This window comes from Hyla sarda, chromosome 11 (assembly GCF_029499605.1).
Source record: "Hyla sarda isolate aHylSar1 chromosome 11, aHylSar1.hap1, whole genome shotgun sequence".
Classification (NCBI taxonomy): domain Eukaryota; kingdom Metazoa; phylum Chordata; class Amphibia; order Anura; family Hylidae; genus Hyla; species Hyla sarda.
In genome coordinates, this window is record NC_079199.1 from 18,633,653 (window position 1) to 18,646,653 (window position 13,001).

At 46.7% G+C, this 13,001-nt stretch overlaps 1 protein-coding gene across 1 annotated transcript in view; it reads left to right on the forward strand.

Moving 5' to 3' along the window:
• The first annotated feature begins 3,008 nt into the window (after positions 1-3,008).
• The window catches only part of SAV1 (salvador family WW domain containing protein 1), a 38,496-nt gene continuing 28,503 nt past the window's right edge, over positions 3,009-13,001 (forward strand). The window contains exon 1 of the mRNA XM_056546432.1: positions 3,009-3,160. The gene's annotated coding sequence lies outside the window, so the exon portion shown is untranslated. The remainder of the gene's footprint in view (positions 3,161-13,001) is intronic.

The window sequence follows — 13,001 nt, forward strand, 5'->3', positions numbered from 1 at the left end:
GCCTGCTGTGTAATATAGGAGCCGCCTGCTGTGTAATATAGGAGCCGCCTGCTTTGTAATATAGGAGCCGCCTGCTGTGTAATATAGGAGCCTGTGTGATGGGGGATACAGACAGCTAGCGCCACCTACTGTCTCTTTACTATACTTACACTATGTACAATATCACAGCTAGCGCCACCTACTGTCTCTTTACTATACTTACACTATGCACAATATCACAGTTAGAGACTGAACCAAACACAAAAAAAAGAGACAGTAGGTGGCGCTGTCTGTCTGTATCCCCCATCACACAGGCTCCTATATTACACAGCAGGCGGCTCCTATATTACACAGCAGGCGGCTCCTATATTACACGGCAGGCGGCTCCTATATTACACAGCAGGCGGCTCCTATATTACACAGCAGGCGGCTCCTATATTACACGGCAGGCGGCTTCTATATTACACGGCAGGCGGCTCCTATATTACACGGCAGGCGGCTCCTATATTACACGGCAGGCGGCTCCTATATTACACGGCAGGCGGCTCCTATATTACACGGCAGGCGGGTCCTATATTACACGGCAGGCGGCTCCTATATTACACAGCAGGCGGCTCCTATATTACACAGCGGGCGGCTCCTATATTACACAGCAGGCGGCTCCTATATTACACAGCAGGCAGCCCCTCTCGCCGGGCGCGGTGGCGTGCGTCTGTAATCCCAGCTATTTGGGAGGCTGAGGCTGTCGGATCACTTGAGTCCAGGAGTTCTGTTCTGCCCTGCGCTATGTCGATCGGGTGTCCGCACTAAGTTCGGTATCAATATGGTGACTCTGGGGGAGCTCGGAGCCACCAGGTTGTCTAAGGAGGGGTAAATCGGCCCAGGTCGGAAACGGAGCAGGTCAAAACCCCCATGCTGATCAGTAGTGGGTCCGCGCCTGTGAATAGACAGTGTAGAGCAGCCTGGACAATACAGTCACACACAGTCTTTTTATTCCTATAATGTTAATTTTCTTTCAGCCGGTAAGTACTTGCGCCATATGCCGTAAATGTATGGCACTGTAGTGAGTCAGTAATGTGCAGCACCATGCATTTATGGGGTGTTTAAGGACTCACCACTAATGGTGGACATCAGTGTTCATGCTGATGTCCGCCATTAAAGGGGAACTCCGGTGGAAACAAGTGGAAAACAAATGTTTTTAAATCAACTGGTGCCAGAAAGTTGAACAGATTTGTAAGTTACTTCTATTAAAAAATCTGAAGCCTTCCAGTACTTATCAGCTGCTGTATAATACAGAGACATTTGTGAAGTTTTTTCCAGCCTGACAACAGTGCTCTCTGCTGACACCTCTGTCTGTGTCAGGCACTGTCCAGATTAGAAGCAAATCCCCATTGAATGCCTCTCCAGCTCTGGAGTTCCTGACACAGACAGAGGTGTTAGCAGAGAGCACTGTTGTCAGACTGGAAAAAAATTCACAAATTTCTCTGTAGTATATCTGTAGTTTAGGCAGCTGATAAGTACTGGAAGGGTTGATATTTTTAAATAGAAGTAATTTACAAATCTGTTTAATTTTCTGGAGCCAGTTGATTTGAAATTTTTTTCCCCACCGGAGTTCCCCTTTAACTCAATAGATTCTGTGATCAATCAATATAGATTTACTGTATAGATGCTGTGATAAATGTTTTAAAAATATATATAAAAGCCCCACTCCCTGCCCTAATAAAAATATAAATCATCTCCCCCCTTCCCATTTAGGGTGCGTGTTGATCACCGCACGAAGCGGCGGCCGACACCCCCCCACAATACAACTCTATGGCAAAATCGGAGCGCTGCCTTCTGCAATCTCCAGCTCTGCTATAGAGTTGTATTGAGGGGGCGTGTTGGCCGCCGCTTTGTGCGGTGGTCAACACGCGCTATTTGACCAGCGAGCCGGGGCCCCGTACAGGAGGCTCCATCGGTCGGACCCCCCGCGATCTGAAGCTTATCCCCTATCGTTAGGATAGGGGATATGTTTTTCACCACTGGACTACCCCTTTAAGGATGCAGATATTTTTAATTTTTGCACTTCAGTTTTCTCCTCCTCACCTTCTAATAGTAATAACGCCTTAAAGTTGCTGAGTTGCCCATAGCAACGAATCACATCGCTTCTTTCATTTTTAAAAAGGCCTCTGAGAAATGAAAGAAGCGATCTCATTGGTTGCTATGAGCAACTCAGCTATTTTTCCTCTGGACAGGTTTTGATAAATCTCCCCATTATCTTTATTCTGTAGGTCTGTATGATTACGTATGGCACGAGTACTTAAGGGGTTAAGAAAAATTAATAACAATATAGGAATTAAACGACTGTGTCTCATTGCATTGTCTAGGCCATGGGTGTCAAACATGTGGCCCACAATGAATATCTTAGCGGCCTGGCAAAGATATTAATTGCTCTGGTTACCTGGAGGGGGGCGGAGATGAAATAAAAAAGTCAGAGGCGGTGTGAGGTGGAATTTTGCGACTTCACAGGTGCAGGTGTGAGGTAGAATTTTGCAACCCATGCAAACGTGCGACCGCTCCTCCCCTCAGCTCACAGCGGTCCAGGAGCGGTTGAAGGATGGCGGAGGAGGTCCAGGAGAAGTTGGAGGTGGTCCAGTAGCTGACAAGCGGTCCAGGAGAGGATGGAGGCTTGCGGAGGCGGTCCAGGAGAGGATGGAGGCTGGCGGAGGCAGTCCAGGAGAGGATGGAGGCTTGCGGAGGCGGTCCAGGAGAGGATGGAGGCTTGCGGAGGCGGTCCAGGAGCAATTGGAGGTGGTCCAGGAGCAGTTGGAGGCGGTCCAGGAGAGGATGGAGGCTGGCGGAAGCGGTCCAGGAGAGGATGGAGGCTGGCGGAGGCGGTCCAGGAGAGGATGGAGGCTGGCGGAGGCGGTCCAGGAGAGGATGGAGGCTGGCGGAGGAGGTCCAGGAGAAGATGGAGGCTGGCGGAGGCGGTCCAGGAGCAGTTGGAGGCGGTCCAGGAGAGGATGGAGGCTGGTGGAGGCGGTCCAGGAGCAGTTGGAGGCGGTCCAGGAGAGGATGGAGGTGCGCAGAGGTAAACGTTGCGTCCTGATGTCACGTCATCAGGCAGCACCTTGAAGGAGTTCTGACACATGCTGCGGATGGTGCCATTGCAGCTTTAGACGCAGGGCAACAGATTCACAAGGTAAGAAAAGTAAATATTAATGCTAATATTGTTTGATAAAAAAAAAAAACAGGGAATGGGGTCTTGTGCAGGGGTGGGGGGCATGGGGCAAAAGAGGCATGGGGTGTTGTGCAAAGGGGGCATGGAGTGTTGTACAAAAGGGGCATGAGGTCTTGTGAAGGGGGGTCATGGGGTCTTGTCAAGGGGGGCATGGGGTCTTGTGTAGAGTGGGCATGGGGTCTTGTGCAAAGGGGGCATGGGGTCTTGTGCAGGGTGCATGGGGTCTTATGCAAAGGGGGGCATGGGGTCTTGTGCAGGGGGGCATGGGTCTTGTGCAAAGGGGGCATGGGGTGTTGTACAAAAGAGGCATGGGGTCTTGTGAAGGGGGCCATGGGGTCTTGTGCAAAGGGGGGGAATGGGTTCTTGTGCTAAAGGGGCATGGAGTGTTGTACAAAAGGGGCATGGAGTCTTGTGAAGGGGGGACATCGGGTCTTGTGAAGGGGGTCATAAGGTGTTGTGCAGGGGGGCATGGGGTCTTTTGTAGGGTGGGCATGGGGTCTTGTGCAGTGGGGCATGAGATGTTGTGCCGGGGGCATGGGTTGTTGTGCAAAGGGGTCATCATGGGGTCTTGTGCAGGGGGGGGGGTTGGGTTATTGTACAGGTGGGGGTTGGGGTATTGTACAGGGGGGGGGTTGGGGTCTTGATACATATAGTAAAGTTTAATTTTTTTTTTTTTCATGCGGCCCACATAAACTTAAACCTTGTTTTTTTGGCCCATGTTAGCCTTTGATTTTGACATGCTTGGTCTAGGCTCTCTACATATTTCCATTCTTCCTCTCGATCATAGGAGAAGAACAATGGAAATGGCACCAGTGCCCAATCCTGTGACTGCTGGACACCAATGGCACTTGACAGACAATAGACCCCATTGACTGTAACAGGGACCATCAGGTATCAGGCATGGTGTCCGGTATTGTCCCAGAAAAGATAGTGATGCTTCATGCAATATTTTCTCCAAGATTTCTTCTAAATCTGCGACTGGGTCCTAACGGAACATCCATGTGGATGAAACCTAACAAATACATAGATTAGAGAACTGGGAGAAGCCTGGCTCACTCATATTCAGTGAGCTCGGAGCAAGGACTCACACTCACAGTTCTGCTGAAAAGATTAGAGGCTTTACTTGTAACCTGGCAACCCGTGCAAGTGAGACTTGTGGAATAGAATCTCCCCCCAGTAGGGAGGCACAATACCTCAATGATTTCAAACAAACTCCATCATATTCAGTGCTGCTGTCCCTTTAAAGGTGTACTCTGCCCCCTAGACATCTTATCCCCTATCCAAAAGATCTTGGCTGCGGCACCCCAGACATCTGGTGTACGGAGCGAACTTTGCTCTGTGCCGGATGACTGACGATGCGGGGAGGAGGCTTGTGATGTCCCGGTAATGCCCCCTCAATGCAATTCTATGGGAGGGGGCGTGACAGCTGTCCCGCCCCCTCCCATAGACTTGCATTGAGGGGCGGGGTGTGACGTCACACGAGGGCCGGAGTCGTGACGTCACGATCTTCCGTCCCGGTGGTCAAGATGGACACAGCCTGAGGAACTCAAGCGGTTCCGGAAGCCGCTACAGGTGGGTGCTGCATGGTAGATCCAGGGGGTCCCCAGCAGTGGGACCCTGGCGATCTGACATCTTATCCCCTATCCTTTGGATAGGGGATAAGATGTCTAAGGGCGGAGCACCCCTTTAATCCTTCCAGTACTTATCAGCTGCTGTATACTACAGAGGAAGTTCTTTTCTTTTTGAGTTTCCATTCTGTCTGACCACAGTGCTCTCTGCTGACACCTCTGTCCATGTCAGGAACTGTCCAGATCAAGAGAGGTTTGCTAAGGGCATTTTCCTCTACTCTGGACAGTTCCTGAGACAGACAGGGGTGTCAGTCAGACTAGAAATAGGCCAAATGTAGTGTGGGCAAACCAGAGGAGGTGTAGACTATTGCAGCAGCTGAGAAGAGCTTCTGGGGGATGGCTGGGACCAGTAGTTCCACCGCCTGTCTTGGTTGTTGGCCATCTAGTCCAGGATATTTGCCATAATCTGAGAGAGACTCCTAAAAGAACCTCTGACCTAGATGTGGACATTACATTATGTTTTTGGACAACCAGCATATTTTTTCTATTTGCTAAATTTGTTCAAAAAAAGTCTGTGAACATATTTTTAGATGGCTATATGTGGTGAGGGTGTGATGAGGGCAGATGGAATTACCCTAGGGGCGGATGGCATTAACCCCTTGTGTTTGTGATGCCAGGGCGTGGTTTATCCTCTACACCAGTGTTCCTCAACCCCCGGGCCGCGGACCGGTACCGGTCCGTGAATCAAACGGTACCGGGCTGCCCGAGGAACTTTAAATAATTTCATTGTGGCGGCCGAGCCCGCCCAGTGTGTGACATAAGCGAATTAAAATTCACTATTGTTACATTGATCCTCCTCCTGGCCAATCGATACCATGTCAGATCCCTGCAGTGCTGCTCTCCTGTTCTCCTGATCGCATCATTGCGTCCTATGGAGGAGCATGTGACACACACGTCACTCCTCCTCCCCTGCGCCCATCGTAACGCTGCGGAGGAAGCAGAGTGACGTGTATGTCACATGCTCCTCCATAGGACGCCATTATGAGGACAGGAGAACGGGGCAGTGGAGCGGCAGCACCCGAGGACAACCGGAGGTGGTGAGCTGTTTACAAGAGGAGGGGGGCGGGGGCGGGGGCCTGCTGTCTATAAACTGTGGACCTCCAGATGCTGCAAAACTACAACTCCCAGCATGCTGGGAGTTGTAGTTTTGCAACAGCTGGAGGTCCACAGTTTGGAGACCACTGATCTAGCAGCAGAGTGAGTGCTGTCTATAAGGGGGGGCCCTGCTGTCTATATAAGTGGGGGGGGGGCTTCTGTCTATATAAGTGGGGGGCCTGCTGTCCATAAGAGGGGGGCCTGCTGTCTATGAGAGGGGGGCCTGCTGTCTATGAGAGGGGGGCCTGCTGTCTATATAAGTGGGGAGGCCTGCTGTCTATATAAGGGGGGGGGCTGCTGTCTATATAAGGGGGGGCTGATATCTATATAAAACAAACGGGCCACGGAAAAATTATCAAACGTTTAGCGGTTCGCGGTGATAAAAAGGTTGGAGAGCACTGCTCTACACCACCCGAAGGAATACCGCTGGATCCTGGGCTAAGCACGGGGGCATTTATGACTCTGATGCCAAGTTACGGAATAACGGCAGCATTACTGAGTCAGACAGGTGTAACAGTCTATACAGCTTGGCTAGGCCCACGGAGGTGGCCAGTGACTTCAGAGACCACAGGGCTTTCTGGGACTTGTAGTGGACTTGGACAATTTGAATGCAGGCCACGCTGACTTGAGACAGGATGACTTGGACTGACTTGACTATGACAGACTATGACTGACTTCACCCCTTCTGTAGCTTTGACTTGACCTGTGGGGCAATGGACTTGAGAATCCGTGGCTGCTGGACTGACTTTAGGCCTCCTCTGGACTCCAGACACCTAGGACTTGACCTCACTGCAACTCAGCAAAGACTAAGAGAGTGAGCAGAGGCTCCACACAGGGCTTATATGGGGGAGACTCTGAGGGGTCCCATTGGTCACTCTTAGGTCACATGGTCACTGACACCTCACTGGGTTACAATCACATGACAACAGTTTAATCACATGTCAACTATTCTTAAAGCTATAACACATTACAGGTATATTACAGGAGATAACACACATATAAATGAATATGCAAGGGGAACAGATGCAGGGGGCCCAAGGGCACTGTAGAGAGGCTGCCTGACAGGGTAGCAAGGGTACAGGGGTGCAACTCCCGTACTGAGCCACCCCATATATAAATCTATCCTACCCCTTTTTCTGTTTGTATCAAACTTTTTTAATTGATCATTTTTTTAATTTATTTTTCCCATAAGAAACCTGGCAACTATAGACCAACAGGAGACTGGTCTATTAACCCCTTAAGGATTCAGTGCATTTTGGCCATAAAGGAGTACTCCGTTGGAAAAAAAAATCTGTTAAGTAAGTTAAAAAATATATTTAAAAAATCCCCCCCTAATAAAAGTTTAAATTACCCCCATTTTCCCATTTTTCTAATAAAATACTGTAAAAAAAAAAAAAACATTATTTGTTATCACCACGTGCATAATTGTCCAAACGATTAAATTATGGCATTCCTGATTGTGCACGGTGAATCGCTTAAACGACAAAAAATTCCAAACACCAAGATTGTTGATTCTTGGTCACATTATGTCCCAGAAAAAAACTTAATAAAAAGTTATCAGAAAGAGATAGATAGGCAAACGTGGTACTGTTAAAAACTACAGCTTATAGGTCCCACTATAGGTTCACTCCCAGCAAAAGCCTCCAGGCAGAGGGCAGAAGTAAGCTCCAGGGAGTAGAACAGGTAGGACCTTTTCTACTAACCACACAACCCCTTTAAAGGGGTTATTCCCAACTCAAAAGGCTATCCCATATTCAATAGATAGGTAGATAGGGGACAGCTAGCTTATCGGTAGGAATCCAACTATTGGGACCAATCACTTATCATGAAAATGGAAGAAAATTGTCTCCAGAATGAATGGAACTCAATTCTCGTGATTGGTCCCAAAGGTCGGACCCCCATGATCAGCTAGTAATCCTCTATCATGTGAATACGGGATCTTATATCTTATAAAGGGGTTGTCCAGGGAGTAGAACAGGTTGTCAGGTTACCCCATAAGCGTGACTAAAGATCCATTCACATTTGGATTTTGGACTATGTTGTTGGCAGTTTGCTGATGTATACAAGTAAATGGGACAATACTGTGCACCACTGCTATAGTAATAAGATTTTATTTGGAAAAAATTAAAATATTACAGGAATAACCAGTCTTGTGTTTCACTGTATTCAGTCTGCATACTGTCTATCTACATTTTTTTTCATCTAGTGACACCCTGTGGCCTATCATAGAATGACATGCTGTTAGCAAAGTGTTTTTTCATGTTCACCAGCAGGAGGCAGTAACAGTCTCCAGTTAAAATACAATTAAGGGGTAAAATGATACATATTGTGCAAATATATAAAATAAATTATTTCTCTGCAGAGAGCTTGATATCAGGAAGAAATAAGAAAGGAGTTTTTTTTTAACAAAAATTAGTAATTTGAACGTAACAAAAAGTCTGCGTCTCACTGTATTGCCCAGGCTGCTCTACACTGTTTATTCACAGGTGCGGACCCACTACTGATCAGCATGGGGGTTTTGACCTGCTCCGTTTCCGACCTGGGCCGATTCACCCCTCCTTAGACAACCTGGTGGCTCCGAGCTCCCTAAGAGTCACCATATTGATACCGAACTTAGTACGGACACCTGATCGACATAGCGCAGGGTAGAGTAGAACTCCTGGACTCAAGTGATCCGACACCCTCAGCCTCCCAAGTAGCTGGGATTACAGACGCACGCCACCGCGCCCGGCGAGTGTTGCAGTCTCCTCCACTATACTAGGAGATGCAATGTAGTGACGTCAGCGGGACAACAGCGACACCTGGTGGCAGTAAAAAGCGCTTTCACTCCATTAACATTTACTATCAGCGGCTACAGTGCATCAGCGACATCTAGTGTTGGTAACTGGCATAATAGTGACTGTGGCAACAGCGACACCTAGTGTCAACAATAAACAAAAAACTCATTATGAGACTGAAGACATTGTAAAGTAGGGGGGACTTGCATAGACACTATATAGTGTTTCCCAACCAGGGTGCCCTCAGTTGTTGCAAAACTACAACTCCCAGCATGCCCGGACAGCCTTTGGCTGTCCGGGCATGCTGGGAGTTGTAGTTTTGCAACAGCTGGAGGCACCCTGGTTGGAAAACACTGTGCTATAGAATGGCTTTATACCACCCTGCGTTATCTGGAGCTGTAATGTAGATGTGTGTGTGGTGTCTGGGGTGATGCAACGGTGTAGCAGGGTCTGGTGGTATTAACCCTGTGGGGTAAGGTGTTATTAACTCCTGATTTGTCGTGACGCCAGGATGTGGTTGTTTTCTGTATAAGGCCCTGCCGACAACCAACTCAGAAACGGCAGGAAATAAAGGAATGTCCGCAGCAGGAATTGTGCAAATAACTGGAACGTTTACTTAAACTTCTTATGGAACAGTCTTTACAATTATGCAGTTTCTCTAGAGGCAACCGGGATGCAGGATACCTCACAGGCTTGCTGGGACTTGTAGTATGGAGATTTATGCAGGCCACTGTGCTACTAATTGTATGCTTGAGTTGAGTAGTAGTCACTAGAATTGTAGATAGAGCTTGATAACTCATGTTTTGAAGAGGCTGCAGGTTCCTTAGGCTTTGGCCTAGATAAGATGAATTTAGTAGTATATGCTGAGATTGTGCTTGCTTTAGATCCAGGAGATAGGAGAGAGAATTTAGAGACTACAGCCCCTTATATACTAGGGAGGCTGGACTAAAGCCCATTGGTTGCAAAGCCTGTAGGTCCTGTACCCAGGGAACTCTGGGTACATCACATGACAGTAGATCACATAACCCAGGAAGGTCCTATACGTTAGTGCAACTTTATATACACTGAACAATATGCACAATACATTTACAATGCATTTATATGAAGCAGTAACTGATGAGCAAGGGGGAAAGCCCTGCAGGAGAGCCCTATGGACTGCAGGGACTCTTCCTGAGGGGACCTAGGAAGGGTACAGGACCATGTCCTGTACCGGGACACCACTGTGAATAATCCTCAATATACATATTTCTGTATCCCTGGCGCATTTAGGGCACTTGATAATAATACACGGGGACCTATCACACACACACACGCCCCTCTAGTTCTTGTGGGTTTCATTATGTAAGTTTAGGAATCACTTGAATGTAAAAACAGCTGAAATTTTGTGACATTTTTTTTTCTTTTGCTATCTACCGCATTCTCATGCTTGTTTCCGAATCAATGCTTATTACACAAAGAAAAAGGCTGTTAGTGCCATCTGCCGGCAGCAGCAACTCCGCTCAACACTGGAAGTAGCGTTTTTCGGTCCAATAGGCAACCTTTTTTTTTTACCCAGTGCATTCTATGGCAAAATTTGCTCTTTTTATTCTGTGGGTTAAAATGACTAAAATGATACACATCTTTACATGCTTTTCTATTATTGTACTACTTAAAAAAAACTACAAAAAAGAAATATTACAAAACTTGTATGTTTACAATTACCCTATTCTGACCCCCTACAACTTTTTTATTTTTCTGAATACAGGACTGTATGAGAGCTCAATTTCTGTACTGTGATCTGTAGTTTTTTTTTTATTGGCGCTTCTTTGAGTATATGTGACTTTTGGATTACTATCTATTATTTTTTTCTAGGTTGTGATGTGACCGAAAATTAGTAAGTTTGAACTTTGGTATCATTAACATAATAGTTTAATAGATCAGACATTCAGCACGCGACCATAATAAGTATGTTTATTTTTATTTTTTACTCTTTTATTTGTAGAATGGGAAAAAGGAAGAATTACATTTTTTATTGGGAGAGGGGCTTATTTACTTTTATTAAAACTTTTTTCTTACACTTTTTTAGTCCCCACGGTTTTTTCATGTTCACCAGCAGGAGGCAGTAACACTCTCCAGTTAAAATACAATCAAGGTCCTTTATAGGAGTAGAATGATACATATTGTGCAAATATATAAAATAAATTATTTCTATGCAGAGAGCTTGACATCAGGAAGAAATAAGAAAGGCATTTTTGTTTTTTAACAAAAATTAGTAATTTGAAAGTTAAAAAAAAGTCTGTGTTTCACTGTATTGTCCAGGCTGCTCTACACTGTCTATTCACAGGCGCGGACCCACTACTGATCAGCATGGGGGTTTTGACCTGCTCCGTTTCCGACCTGGGCCGATTCACCCCTCCTTAGACAACCTGGTGGCTCCGAGCTCCCCCAGAGTCACCATATTGATACCGAACTTAGTGCGGACACCCGATCGACATAGCGCAGGGCAGAGCAGAACTCCTGAACTCAAGTGATCCGACAGCCTCAGCCTCCCAAGTAGCTGGGATTACAGACGCACGCCACCGCGCCCGGCGAGTGTTACAGTCTCCTCCGCTATACTAGCAGATGCAATGTTGTGACGTCAGCGGGACAACAGCGACACCTGGTGGCAGTAAAAAGCGCTTTATCTCTTTTTTAACATTTACTATCAGCGGCTACAGTGCATCAGCGACATCTAGTGTTGGTAACTGGCATAATAGTGACTGTGGCAACAGCGACACCTAGTGTCAGCAATAAACAAAACTCACTCTGAGACTGAAGACATTGTAAATAGGGGGGACTTGCATAGACGCTATATAGTGTTTCCCAACCAGGGTGCCTTCAGTTGTCGCAAAACTACAACTCCCAGCATGCCCGGACAGCTAGTGCCATCTCCTGGCAGCAGCAACTCCTCTCAACACTGGAAGTACCGTTTTTCGGTCCAAAAGGCAACCTTCTTTTTTTTAATTATTATTTTTTTTTTACGCAGTGCATTCTATGGTAAAACATGCTCTTTTTATTCTGTGGGTTAAAATGACTGAAATGATACACATCTTTACATGCTTTTCTATTATTGTACTACTTTAAAAAAAAAATACAAAAAAGAAATATTACAAAACTTGTATGTTTACAATTACCCTATTCTGACCCCCTACAACTTTTTTATTTTTCTGAATACAGGACTGTATGAGAGCTCATTTTCTGCACTGTGATATGTAGTTTTTTTTATTGGCGCTTCTTTGAGTATATGTGACTTTTGGATTACTTTATATTATTTTTTTCTAGGTTGTGATGTGACCTAAAATTTGTAAGTTTGAACTTTGGTATCATTAACATAATAGTTTAATAGATCAGACATTTCAGACGACCAGGTAGTCTGCGAGGCCGAGGCTCCATTCTGGAGAGCCCAGGATGCCCCAACATAACGGGTAGAATGAGCCACAACCCTCAAAGGAGGAATCTACCCCTTACAGCGATAGGCCTCTGAAATGGCAGACCAAATCCACCGAGAAATGGTGGCCGTGGAAGCAGGTTGTCCCTTGCGACGACCTTCCGTAAGGACGAAAAAGGAATCACACTGGGGGAGATTTATCAAAACTTGTGCAGAGGAAAAGTTGCCCAGTTGCCCATAGCAACCAATCAGATTCCTTCTTTCATTTTTAACAAGGCTTGTGCAAAATGAAAGAAGCGATCTGATTGGTTGCTATGGGCAACTGGACAACTTTTCCTCTGCACAGGTTTTGATAAATCTCCCCCACTGACGAAACGAAGAAGTGATGGAGAGATAAGACCGAACAGCTCGAATTACATCCAGCTTGTGTAGTAAGCGCTCCTTAGGATGAGAAGGAGCAGGACAAAAAGACGGGAGAACAATGTCCTCATTGAGATGAAAGGCCGAAACCACCTTAGGCAAAAAGGAGGGATCTGAAAACAACCTTGTCTTGGTGGAGAGAGCTGCCAATTCAGACACCCTCCGGATGGAGGTGATAGCAACAAGAAACGCCACTTTCCAAGAAAGGAGGCGGAGAGACACCTCTCTAAGGGGCTCAAAGGGTGCACCCTGGAGGGCACTAAGAACCAAATTCAAGTCCCAAGGGGGAGAGGGTGACCGATAAGGAGGAACAACATGCGTCACTCCTTGAAGGAAAGTCCGAACATGAGAATTAGAAGCCAGGGGCCGCTGGAAAAGAACAGTAAGGGCCGAAACCTGACCTTTAAGGGAACTGAGAGACAACCCTAGTTCCAACCCCGACTGCAAAAAGTGAATGACTTGGGAAGAGAACCCGC